Source organism: Megascapheus bottae, chromosome 4 (genome assembly GCF_031878675.1).
Source record: "Megascapheus bottae isolate mThoBot1 chromosome 4, mThoBot2.hap1, whole genome shotgun sequence".
Classification (NCBI taxonomy): Eukaryota; Metazoa; Chordata; class Mammalia; order Rodentia; family Geomyidae; genus Megascapheus; species Megascapheus bottae.
Window position 1 is genome coordinate 3,300,923 of NC_143512.1, and position 12,687 is coordinate 3,313,609.

Genomic DNA, 12,687 nt, shown 5'->3' on the forward strand with positions numbered 1-12,687 from the left:
CTGCTAAGAACTTTTTTGTCTAAATGGGGTATTTTATTCTTCCTCCTGCAACTTCAGTGTATCTGCTTTTATTTTATCGGGGTGCTTCATCCAGTACAACGGAGACTGAACTACCACTGACATTGCTCTATCTACTAAGATTTGTTCTGTGTAAACGTGGTCAATTACTCTACCACAAGCAACTTCAGTGTATCTGGTTTTACTTCTTGGAGGTTTTCATCCAGTGTAATGGACACTGGATTTTGCCATTGATCTTCCTATGGCATTGCTCTTTCTGCTAAGAACCTTCTTGTCTAAGCGGGGTATTTTATTCTTCCTCATTCAACTTCCCTGTATCTGCTTTTATTTCAATGCTGTCTCTGAGTAAGTACAACGGAGAGTGTACTTCCACTGACATTGCTCTGCTAAGATTTGTTCGGTTAACGTGGTAACCAATTAAGCATATATAAAATATATCAGATAACAAGGTGAAATACTGTAACAATATGAGATAACCAAGGTACAGCAAAACAGATGAGAGATAACAAAGTACATTAAGGACAACAATCACTCATTATATGACTTTTGTTTCTATGTCCTGGAGGTCCTTACATTTAGCGTCATACTATATGGACTTAATGCACCTAGATTTTGTTCTATTGTGAATCTCTGCTAGGAGAGCCCAAGGTTTCTACTGACAAATGAGGGAAACCATTGAGCCTATGTTCCTTTGAGTCTGGCTTTCTTCACTTAATATGATTTTTTCTAAGTCTTTCCATTTCCTTACCAATGGGGCAATATTGTTCTTTCAACAGCAACATAGAATTTTAGAAGATGATAATTTTCTAAAACATGTATTTTAACTTTAGTTTGTTGAAGTGACAGGATCACAGTAACAGAAGCTTTGATTGTGATGGTTGATTTTAAAAGTAAAGTTCAGTGATTGTTTTCTAACTTCAAAAGCAATTCATGTTTGCTTTAATACATGGGAAATACAGAAAAGAAGAAATCATCACTTATTAGCAGGTACTACTGTCAGAAGTGTTCTGTTCTTGAAATTTTTATATAGCATAGGAAAGTTGAATTTGGTAAAACATTCTTCTGTGTTTATAGGGGGTGGGGTAACTACAGGAACCCTGCTGCTTGTCACCTGTGCTTCAGCCTGTACACACTCAGTGAAGCAAGCAGTCAGGAGCCAGAGGGCTCCTGGCCGCTCTGGCTTGGAGCAAGTGGGGTATGTCTCAGGACACCATTGGCTGACAGTCACATTCAGGGAGGTCCCTATTTGATGATGTGGCGGCCACTACTCAATCTGTATTTAGCGAGCACCTTTTGTAAAATAAAGTTAGATCTGCACCGAGAGTCGGGTCTCCGGAATCTGTGTTCCCAGGATTATTTGTGGGCTCCGCGGCCATCTTACCCTCCTCGTAGACCTCCGAGAAGGACCCCAACAATAGGGATTAATAGCTTATTTGCATTTTCTAAGTTTTACCTATAGAGTTTAGTATTTTAATAACTCTTTAGAAACATTCTGTTATAGAAAATGTTATGTTCTTATTTATTACTATAACCGTAGCTAATTTATTTTTAAGTCTCATAAGAAATATTTTTCTTTTTCTTTTTTTTTTGGTCAGTCATGGAGACTGAACTCAGGGTCTGAGCACTGTCCTTAGGCTTTCCTCAAGGTTACCACTTTCCTCAAGTACTTTACCACTTGAACCATAGCACCACTTCTGGCTTTTCTATGTATGTGGTACTGAGGAATTGAATCTGGGTCTTCATGCATACTAGGCAAATACTACCAGTAGGCCAAACTCCCAGCCCTATTTTGCTTGTATGTGCATATTCATTTGTGTGCATGCAAGTTCTTCAATATCAAGTTTTATTTTTATTTTATTTGATTTTATTTTTTGTTTTTTTTTGTTTGTTTTTGCCAGTCCTGGGCTTGAGCTCAGGGCCTGAGCACTGTCCTTGGACTTTCTCAAGGCTAGAGCTCTACCACTTGAGCCTCAGCACCACTTCCGGCTTTTTTCTATGTATGTGGTACCAAGGAATCGAACCCGGGTCTTCGTGCATGTTAGGCAAGCACTTTAACCACTAGGCCAAACTCCTAGCCCCCAAGTTTTATTTTGAAAATGTGCTAATTTTACATTAAAGAAACAATTTCACCTGGTTATGATATATTGTATATATGTGTATTTGGTTATTTGAGGCTGATAGGAAAGGGAAGGAAACAAGATGAGTGGCGGGGTGGGGGGAGGGAAATAGGGACCAAGACATGAGAAAGGGTATCAATGCTTGTTAAGTAATGCACCCTCTTCATGGTGAATGTAATGTCACCCTTCTATTAATTACAATAAAATAAAAGGAAAAATTAGAAAGTACAAATTTTAGCCAGGTTCCAATGGCTCATGCCAGTAATCCTAGCTGTTCAGGAGGTTGAGATCTGATTATCCCAGTAAAAAGGCAGCCTTGGCATCAAAGTCTGTAAACGCTATCTCCAGTTAACCACCCAAAAGCCAGAAGTGGAGCTGTATCACAAATTGTGCAGGTCTAGTTTTTTTTTTCATTACAGGAACTATTTTATTTTATTTTTTTTATTGTAATTAGTAAAAGGTTTACATGATATTTGCCAGATTGAAGGTGCATTAATTCACATACATTGATACCCTTTCACATGTCTTGGTACCCATTTCCCTCCCCCCGTCATCCCCCACCCTTCTTGGTTTTCCCCCTTCCCTATCAAATTTCAAATATCCAAATACAAATAAATTCAATATATCAGATAACAAAGTGAGATACTATAGCAATATGAGATAACCAAGGGACAGCAAAGGAGATGAGAGACAACATAGTACATTAAGGACAACAATCATTCATTATAGGGCTTTTGTTTCAATATCCTGGAGGTCCTTTCAATTAGCTTCACATTATATGGCCTTGTGTATCAAGATTTTGCTCTATTGCAAATCTCTGCTAGTAGAGCCCAAGGTTTCTACTGATTATGACGAATGAGCGAAACCTTGCGCCTAAGTTCCTTTGAGTCTGGCTTATTTCACTTAATATGATTTTTTCTCTAAGTCTTTCCATTTCCTAACAAATGGGGCGATGTCATTCTTTCTGACAGCAGCATAGAATTCCATTGTGTACAAATACCACAACTTGTTGATCCACTTATCAACTGAGGGACATCTAGGTTGGTTCCATACCTTTGCTATGGTGAATAGTGCTGCAATGAACATTGTTGTGGTAGTGGATTTAGTATGTCCTTGTTTCTGGATGGTTGGGTAAATGCCAAGTAGTGGAATTGCTGGGTCATAGGGGAGTTCTATGTTTAGCCTTTTGAGGCACTGCCACACTGCTTTCCATAGTGGTTGAATGAGTTTGCACTCCTACCAACAGTGTAGTAGTGATCCCTCCTGGCCACATCCCCTCCAGCATCTGTTGTTATTCGTTTTCCTGATCCTGGCCATTCTAAGTGGAGTGAGGTGGAATCTTAGAGTTGTTTTGGTTTGCATTTCTTTTATGACCAGAGATGTTGAGCATTTCTTCATGTGTCTATAGGCCATTTTTGTTTCTTCTTCAGAGAAGTTCTTAGCAGATAGAACATAGCCGAGGAATGTTCAACGCAAAAATCCAGTATCCATTACACTGGATGAAATCCTCCAAGAAGTAAAATCAGATACATCGAAGTTGCATGTGGAAGAATAAATGACCACGTTTAGACAGAACAATCCTAGCAGTTAGAGCAATGTCGGTGGAAGTTCAGTCTCCGTTGTACTGGATCAAGCAACACGATGAAATAAAAGCAGATACACTGAAGTTGCAGGAGGAAGAATAAAATACTCCGGTTTGACAAAAATGTTCTTAATAGATAGAAGAGGGCCGAGGGAAGTTGAACGCAAAACTCCAGTATCCATTACACTGGATGAAAACGTCCAAGAAGTAAAAGCAGATACATTGAAGTTGCTTGTGTTAGAATAAATGACCACGTTTAAACAGAACAAATCTTAGCAGATAGGGCAATGTCGGTGGAAGTACAGTCTCCATTGTACTGTATCAAGGACCACGGTGAAAGAAAAGCAGGTACACAAAAGTTGCATGAGGAAATTTATAATACGCTGCTTTGAAATAAGATTATAGCAAACAGAACAATGAGGTAGGAATTTCAAAGCAAAATCCAGTACCCATTACACTGGATGAAATAAAACAAAAAGTAAAAGCAGATACATTGAATGTGCTTGTGGAAGAATAATTGATCACGTTTGCACAGAACAAATCTTAGCAGAGAGAGTAATGTCAGTGGAAATACAGTCTCCATTGTACTGGATGAAAGACCACGATGAAAGAAAAGCAGGAAAACTAAAGTTGCTTGAGGAAATTTAAAATACCCCACTTAGACAAGAAAGATCTCAGCAGATAGAACAATGCTGTAGGAATTTCAAGGCCAAAATCCAGGACCAATTACACTGGATGAAATATTCAAAAAGTAAAAGCAGATACATTGAAGTTGCTTGAAGAAGAATAAGTGACCACCTTTACACAGAACAAATCTTAGCACATAGAGCAATGTCGGTGGAAGAACAGTCTCCGTTGCAATCGATCAAAGACAGGGATGAAAAAAAGCAGGACACAGAAGTTGCATGAGGAAGTATAAATACCACACTTAGACAAAAAAGTTCTTAGCAGATTGAACGGGGCCGAGACATCAGTTTTGGCAGCGTAGGGGACAGTACATACCTCAAATCGAGCCTAAGTAAGCTTTAGCGACACACAGATCTCATTCACAGAGGAAAAAGGCAGAAATCCGGCACAAAGAAGACAGCTGGGACCGGTTCCAGCCGCTCGGAGCAGCCGCGGAGACAAAGCGGCTCTTCTAAATCTGAGGAGCAGTGCTTCTTGGAGCTGTAACCCGCCAGCTGCAGACAGAGCCACACAGAGCCTGAGGGAGCCCAGAGCCGACACCGGGCTGTGCACGGACCTGCCAGCTTCACGGAACCGGAGAATCCAGCAATTTGTGAGTACCACTGAGGAGAAGTTTCCACTTCTACTCGCAGATCGGCATTGGGAGGGAGCCCCTCCCCCACAAGCTGAGAGCAGCTCCATCTTGACTACTGGCAAGGACCCAGACCAAAGCAATTGGAACTAGAGGGGTGGTGCTGGCAGCGCCATCTTTCTTACTGGCAAAGGATTTCCCAGAGATCCCTTAGCCGGAAATCCCGCCCCAGAGCTGCTGAAGTCCGTCCCCTGCGCCAGCCACAGCCTGGTAAACAAAACCCGCCCCCCCCAAACCTTCAGCTTCCTTTTCCAAACAAACAATCAGATCCAAAAAAACCTCATAGCCAGATCACAAGAGAAAAAGCCTTTCTGAACTGTTTGGATCCTGAATTTAGTGGAGACCCAAGTTTCCTATCCTGCCCTGACCTCCCCCCCCCGCTAAAAAAAATATATATCCTGAAGAAGACCTTTTTTTTTTCTTTTTCATTTTTATTTTTAAAATCCTTTTTTTTTTGGTTCTTTGTTTTTGGGATTTTTTTCTTTTTTTTTCTTCCACCCCTTCTTTCATTTGCATTTATAGGTGTTCTTATTTTATCTTTACCATCCTACCTACACTTTTTTTTCTCTTTTCTCTCCCGCATCCCTCTGTCACTGTGCTCGTTCCTGCAAACATAGTGACAACTCTGGGTACAGTCTGAATACAAATGATATCTATATTGATACAGTCACCTGCTTTTTAATGTCCTGGTCTCAACCCTAGTATTTCTTAAGTAAGAGCTCACAATAGTGAGGAACCTCCCCCCACCTTTTTCTTTTTCTTTCTTTTTTATTGATTTTGTTGTTGTTCTTTTTGCTTTTTTGTTTTTCTTTTTTGTTTCTCTGCTTTTTGTTCTGTATGGGTTTTTTTTTGTTTTCTGTGCTTGTTGTCTTACTTTCCTTTTTTTCTTTCTTTCTTTTTAAAATTTTCCGTCATTGAAATCTCCGATATCTACCTCCCTCTTTTCTCGACATATTCTTCTTATTACCCTTCTTACTTTCACAAGTTTTATCTAATACTTTCCAAACTTTGTACTCAAATTCGCTACCTGCTAATCAACTTAGGTCAGATATCCTTATGCTATACCTTTTCTTCATTACTATAATAATCTTATTCTTCTTGTACCTCCCCTGATCTCTCTCATACTATTTTTCTAACTCTGGTCCTCTGTTCATCTTTCAACCCTTATAATGCATGGATCTACACTTGATGGCTGTTGAGCAATATTGTATATCTAGGTGTTCATTAATACTCTAGGTCCAGAGGGACTTAAGTACAATAGAGATTGGATTGAGAGGCTCATTGTTTTGGTCATAAATCGGTGACAAGTGGTTGTATTAGACTGGTCTGTCAGTGTAAAAAAAGAAAGAGTGATAATACCAATCAAAAATTGTGAACATCTCGTGACTGCCAGCAAAAGAGGTCGAGGTTGGTTATATCTGAAAAACTAGAATCGTGTTTAGTATTAATCATGCTCCCATTTTCAAATGGGCAGAACAAGAAACTCAAGAAAATTGTCAAATCAAGGAATAATATCCCCCACCCAATATAAACAGACAATGCCACAGTCACTGGCATCATTGTTTTTGATCCAGTACAACTGAGACTGTACTTCCACTGACATTGCGCTAACTGTTAAGATTTGTTCAGACTAAACATGGTCATTTATTCTTCCACATGCAACTTCACTGTATCTGCTTTTCTTTCACTGTGGTACTTGATAAAGTACAACGGAGACTGTAATTCCACCGACATTGCTCTAACTACTAAGATTGTTTTCTGTGCAAACGTGGTCAATTACCCTTCCTCATGCAACTCAATGTATCTGCTTTTACATCCGGTGTAATGGATTTTTCGGTTGAAATTCCCTCGGCCTTGTTCTATCTGCTAAGTACATTTTTGTCTAAGGGTGGTATTTTAAATTTCCTCATGCAACTTTAGTGTACCTGCTTTTCTTTTATCGTGGTGCTTCATCCAGTACAACTGAGACTGAACTTCCACTGACACTGCTCTAACTGCTAAGATTTGTTCTGTCTAAACGTGGGCATTTATTCTTTCCCATGCAACTTCAATGTATCTGCTTTTACTTCTTGGAGGATTTCATCCAGTGTAAAGGATACTGGATTTTGCCTTAAAATTCCTCCAGGAGTGTTCTTTCTGCTATGATCTTTTTTGTCTAATCAGGATATTTTTAATTTCCTCACGCAACTATTGTGTACCTGCTTTTCTTTTATCGTGGTCCTTGATCCAGTACAATAGAGATTGTACTTCCACCAACACTTCTCTATCTGTTAGATTTGTTCTGTGTACACATGGTCATTTATTCTTCTACAAGCAACTTCACTGTATCTGCTGTTACTTCTTGGAGGATTCCATCCAGTGTAATTGATACTGGATTGTGTGGTTGAACTCCCTTCGGCATTGTTCTGTCTGCTAAGAACTTTTTCGTCTAAGCGGTGTATTTCATTCTTCCTCATCCAACTTCAGCGTATCTGCTTTTATTTCATCGTGGTGCCTCGTCCAGTACAATGGAGACAGTACTACCAATGACATTGCTCTAACTGCTAAGATTTGTTCTGTCTAAACGTGGTCATTGTTTCCCATGCAACTTCAATGTATCTGCTCTTACTACTTGGAGTATTTCATCCAGTGTAATGGATACTGGATTTTTGCGTTGAACATTCCTCGGCCTTCTTCTATCTGCTAAGAACTTTTTTGTCTAAACGTAGGATTTTACTCTTCCTCCTGAAACTTCAGTGTATCTGCTTTCATTTCATCGTGGTGCTTCATCCTGTACAACAGAGACTGAACTACCACTGACATTGCTCTATCTACTAAGATTTGTTCTGTGTAAACGTGGTCATTTATTCTACCACAAGCAACTTCAATGTATCTGGTTTACTTCTTGGAGGTTTTCATCCAGTGTAATGGATACTGGATTTTGTCATTGAACTTCCCCTGGCATTTCCCTTTCTGCTAAGAACTTTCTTGGCTAAGCAGGGTATTTTATTCTTCCTCATTCAATTTCAGTGTACCTGCTTTTATTTCGTCGTGGTCTCTGAGCAAGTACAATGGGAACTGTACTTCCACCGACTTTGCTATATCTGGTAAGATTTGTTCAGTTAATGTGGTCGTTTCTTCTTCCACAAGCAACTTCAGTGTATCTGCTTTTACTATTTCCAATATTTCATCCAGTGTAATGGATACTGGAGTTTTTGCGTTGACCATTCCTCGCCCTTGTTCCATCTGCTAAGAACTTTTTTGTCTAAGGGGAGTATTTTAAATTTCCTCATGCAACTTTAGTATACCTGCTGTTCTTTCATCGTGGATGTTGATGCCGTACAACTGAGATTATACTTCCACCGACATTGCTCTATCTGGTAAGATTTGTTCTTTATAAACGTGGTCATTTATACTCCCACATGCAGTTTTATTCTATCTGCTTTTACTTCCTGGAAGATTTCATCTGGTGTAATGGATACTGAATATTTGCGTTGAACATCCTTCGGCCTTGTTCTATCTGCTAAGAACTTTTTTGTCTAAATGGGGTATTTTATTCTTCCTCCTGCAACTTCAGTGTATCTGCTTTTATTTTATCGGGGTGCTTCATCCAGTACAACGGAGACTGAACTACCACTGACATTGCTCTATCTACTAAGATTTGTTCTGTGTAAACGTGGTCAATTACTCTACCACAAGCAACTTCAGTGTATCTGGTTTTACTTCTTGGAGGTTTTCATCCAGTGTAATGGACACTGGATTTTGCCATTGATCTTCCTATGGCATTGCTCTTTCTGCTAAGAACCTTCTTGTCTAAGCGGGGTATTTTATTCTTCCTCATTCAACTTCCCTGTATCTGCTTTTATTTCAATGCTGTCTCTGAGTAAGTACAACGGAGAGTGTACTTCCACTGACATTGCTCTGCTAAGATTTGTTCGGTTAACGTGGTAACCAATTAAGCATATATAAAATATATCAGATAACAAGGTGAAATACTGTAACAATATGAGATAACCAAGGTACAGCAAAACAGATGAGAGATAACAAAGTACATTAAGGACAACAATCACTCATTATATGACTTTTGTTTCTATGTCCTGGAGGTCCTTACATTTAGCGTCATACTATATGGACTTAATGCACCTAGATTTTGTTCTATTGTGAATCTCTGCTAGGAGAGCCCAAGGTTTCTACTGACAAATGAGGGAAACCATTGAGCCTATGTTCCTTTGAGTCTGGCTTTCTTCACTTAATATGATTTTTTCTAAGTCTTTCCATTTCCTTACCAATGGGGCAATATTGTTCTTTCAACAGCAACATAGAATTTTAGAAGATGATAATTTTCTAAAACATGTATTTTAACTTTAGTTTGTTGAAGTGACAGGATCACAGTAACAGAAGCTTTGATTGTGATGGTTGATTTTAAAAGTAAAGTTCAGTGATTGTTTTCTAACTTCAAAAGCAATTCATGTTTGCTTTAATACATGGGAAATACAGAAAAGAAGAAATCATCACTTATTAGCAGGTACTACTGTCAGAAGTGTTCTGTTCTTGAAATTTTTATATAGCATAGGAAAGTTGAATTTGGTAAAACATTCTTCTGTGTTTATAGGGGGTGGGGTAACTACAGGAACCCTGCTGCTTGTCACCTGTGCTTCAGCCTGTACACACTCAGTGAAGCAAGCAGTCAGGAGCCAGAGGGCTCCTGGCCGCTCTGGCTTGGAGCAAGTGGGGTATGTCTCAGGACACCATTGGCTGACAGTCACATTCAGGGAGGTCCCTATTTGATGATGTGGCGGCCACTACTCAATCTGTATTTAGCGAGCACCTTTTGTAAAATAAAGTTAGATCTGCACCGAGAGTCTGGTCTCCGGAATCTGTGTTCCCAGGATTATTTGTGGGCTCCGCGGCCATCTTACCCTCCTCGTAGACCTCCGAGAAGGACCCCAACAATAGGGATTAATAGCTTATTTGCATTTTCTAAGTTTTACCTATAGAGTTTAGTATTTTAATAACTCTTTAGAAACATTCTGTTATAGAAAATGTTATGTTCTTATTTATTACTATAACCGTAGCTAATTTATTTTTAAGTCTCATAAGAAATATTTTTCTTTTTCTTTTTTTTTTGGTCAGTCATGGAGACTGAACTCAGGGTCTGAGCACTGTCCTTAGGCTTTCCTCAAGGTTACCACTTTCCTCAAGTACTTTACCACTTGAACCATAGCACCACTTCTGGCTTTTCTATGTATGTGGTACTGAGGAATTGAATCTGGGTCTTCATGCATACTAGGCAAATACTACCAGTAGGCCAAACTCCCAGCCCTATTTTGCTTGTATGTGCATATTCATTTGTGTGCATGCAAGTTCTTCAATATCAAGTTTTATTTTTATTTTATTTGATTTTATTTTTTGTTTTTTTTTTGTTTGTTTTTGCCAGTCCTGGGCTTGAGCTCAGGGCCTGAGCACTGTCCTTGGACTTTCTCAAGGCTAGAGCTCTACCACTTGAGCCTCAGCACCACTTCCGGCTTTTTTCTATGTATGTGGTACCAAGGAATCGAACCCGGGTCTTCGTGCATGTTAGGCAAGCACTTTAACCACTAGGCCAAACTCCTAGCCCCCAAGTTTTATTTTGAAAATGTGCTAATTTTACATTAAAGAAACAATTTCACCTGGTTATGATATATTGTATATATGTGTATTTGGTTATTTGAGGCTGATAGGAAAGGGAAGGAAACAAGATGAGTGGCGGGGGTGGGGGGAGGGAAATAGGGACCAAGACATGAGAAAGGGTATCAATGCTTGTTAAGTAATGCACCCTCTTCATGGTGAATGTAATGTCACCCTTCTATTAATTACAATAAAATAAAAGGAAAAATTAGAAAGTACAAATTTTAGCCAGGTTCCAATGGCTCATGCCAGTAATCCTAGCTGTTCAGGAGGTTGAGATCTGATTATCCCAGTAAAAAGGCAGCCTTGGCATCAAAGTCTGTAAACGCTATCTCCAGTTAACCACCCAAAAGCCAGAAGTGGAGCTGTATCACAAATTGTGCAGGTCTAGTTTTTTTTTTTCATTACAGGAACTATTTTATTTTATTTTTTTTATTGTAATTAGTAAAAGGTTTACATGATATTTGCCAGATTGAAGGTGCATTAATTCACATACATTGATACCCTTTCACATGTCTTGGTACCCATTTCCCTCCCCCCGTCATCCCCCACCCTTCTTGGTTTTCCCCCTTCCCTATCAAATTTCAAATATCCAAATACAAATAAATTCAATATATCAGATAACAAAGTGAGATACTATAGCAATATGAGATAACCAAGGGACAGCAAAGGAGATGAGAGACAACATAGTACATTAAGGACAACAATCATTCATTATAGGGCTTTTGTTTCAATATCCTGGAGGTCCTTTCAATTAGCTTCACATTATATGGCCTTGTGTATCAAGATTTTGCTCTATTGCAAATCTCTGCTAGTAGAGCCCAAGGTTTCTACTGATTATGACGAATGAGCGAAACCTTGCGCCTAAGTTCCTTTGAGTCTGGCTTATTTCACTTAATATGATTTTTTCTCTAAGTCTTTCCATTTCCTAACAAATGGGGCGATGTCATTCTTTCTGACAGCAGCATAGAATTCCATTGTGTACAAATACCACAACTTGTTGATCCACTCATCAACTGAGGGACATCTAGGTTGGTTCCATACCTTTGCTATGGTGAATAGTGCTGCAATGAACATTGTTGTGGTAGTGGATTTAGTATGTCCTTGTTTCTGGATGGTTGGGTAAATGCCAAGTAGTGGAATTGCTGGGTCATAGGGGAGTTCTATGTTTAGCCTTTTGAGGCACTGCCACACTGCTTTCCATAGTGGTTGAATGAGTTTGCACTCCTACCAACAGTGTAGTAGTGATCCCTCCTGGCCACATCCCCTCCAGCATCTGTTGTTATTCGTTTTCCTGATCCTGGCCATTCTAAGTGGAGTGAGGTGGAATCTTAGAGTTGTTTTGGTTTGCATTTCTTTTATGACCAGAGATGTTGAGCATTTCTTCATGTGTCTATAGGCCATTTTTGTTTCTTCTTCAGAGAAGTTCTTAGCAGATAGAACATAGCCGAGGAATGTTCAACGCAAAAATCCAGTATCCATTACACTGGATGAAATCCTCCAAGAAGTAAAATCAGATACATCGAAGTTGCATGTGGAAGAATAAATGACCACGTTTAGACAGAACAATCCTAGCAGTTAGAGCAATGTCGGTGGAAGTTCAGTCTCCGTTGTACTGGATCAAGCAACACGATGAAATAAAAGCAGATACACTGAAGTTGCAGGAGGAAGAATAAAATACTCCGGTTTGACAAAAATGTTCTTAATAGATAGAAGAGGGCCGAGGGAAGTTGAACGCAAAACTCCAGTATCCATTACACTGGATGAAAACGTCCAAGAAGTAAAAGCAGATACATTGAAGTTGCTTGTGTTAGAATAAATGACCACGTTTAAACAGAACAAATCTTAGCAGATAGGGCAATGTCGGTGGAAGTACAGTCTCCATTGTACTGTATCAAGGACCACGGTGAAAGAAAAGCAGGTACACAAAAGTTGCATGAGGAAATTTATAATACGCTGCTTTGAAATAAGATTATAGCAAACAGAACAATGAGGTAGGAATTTCA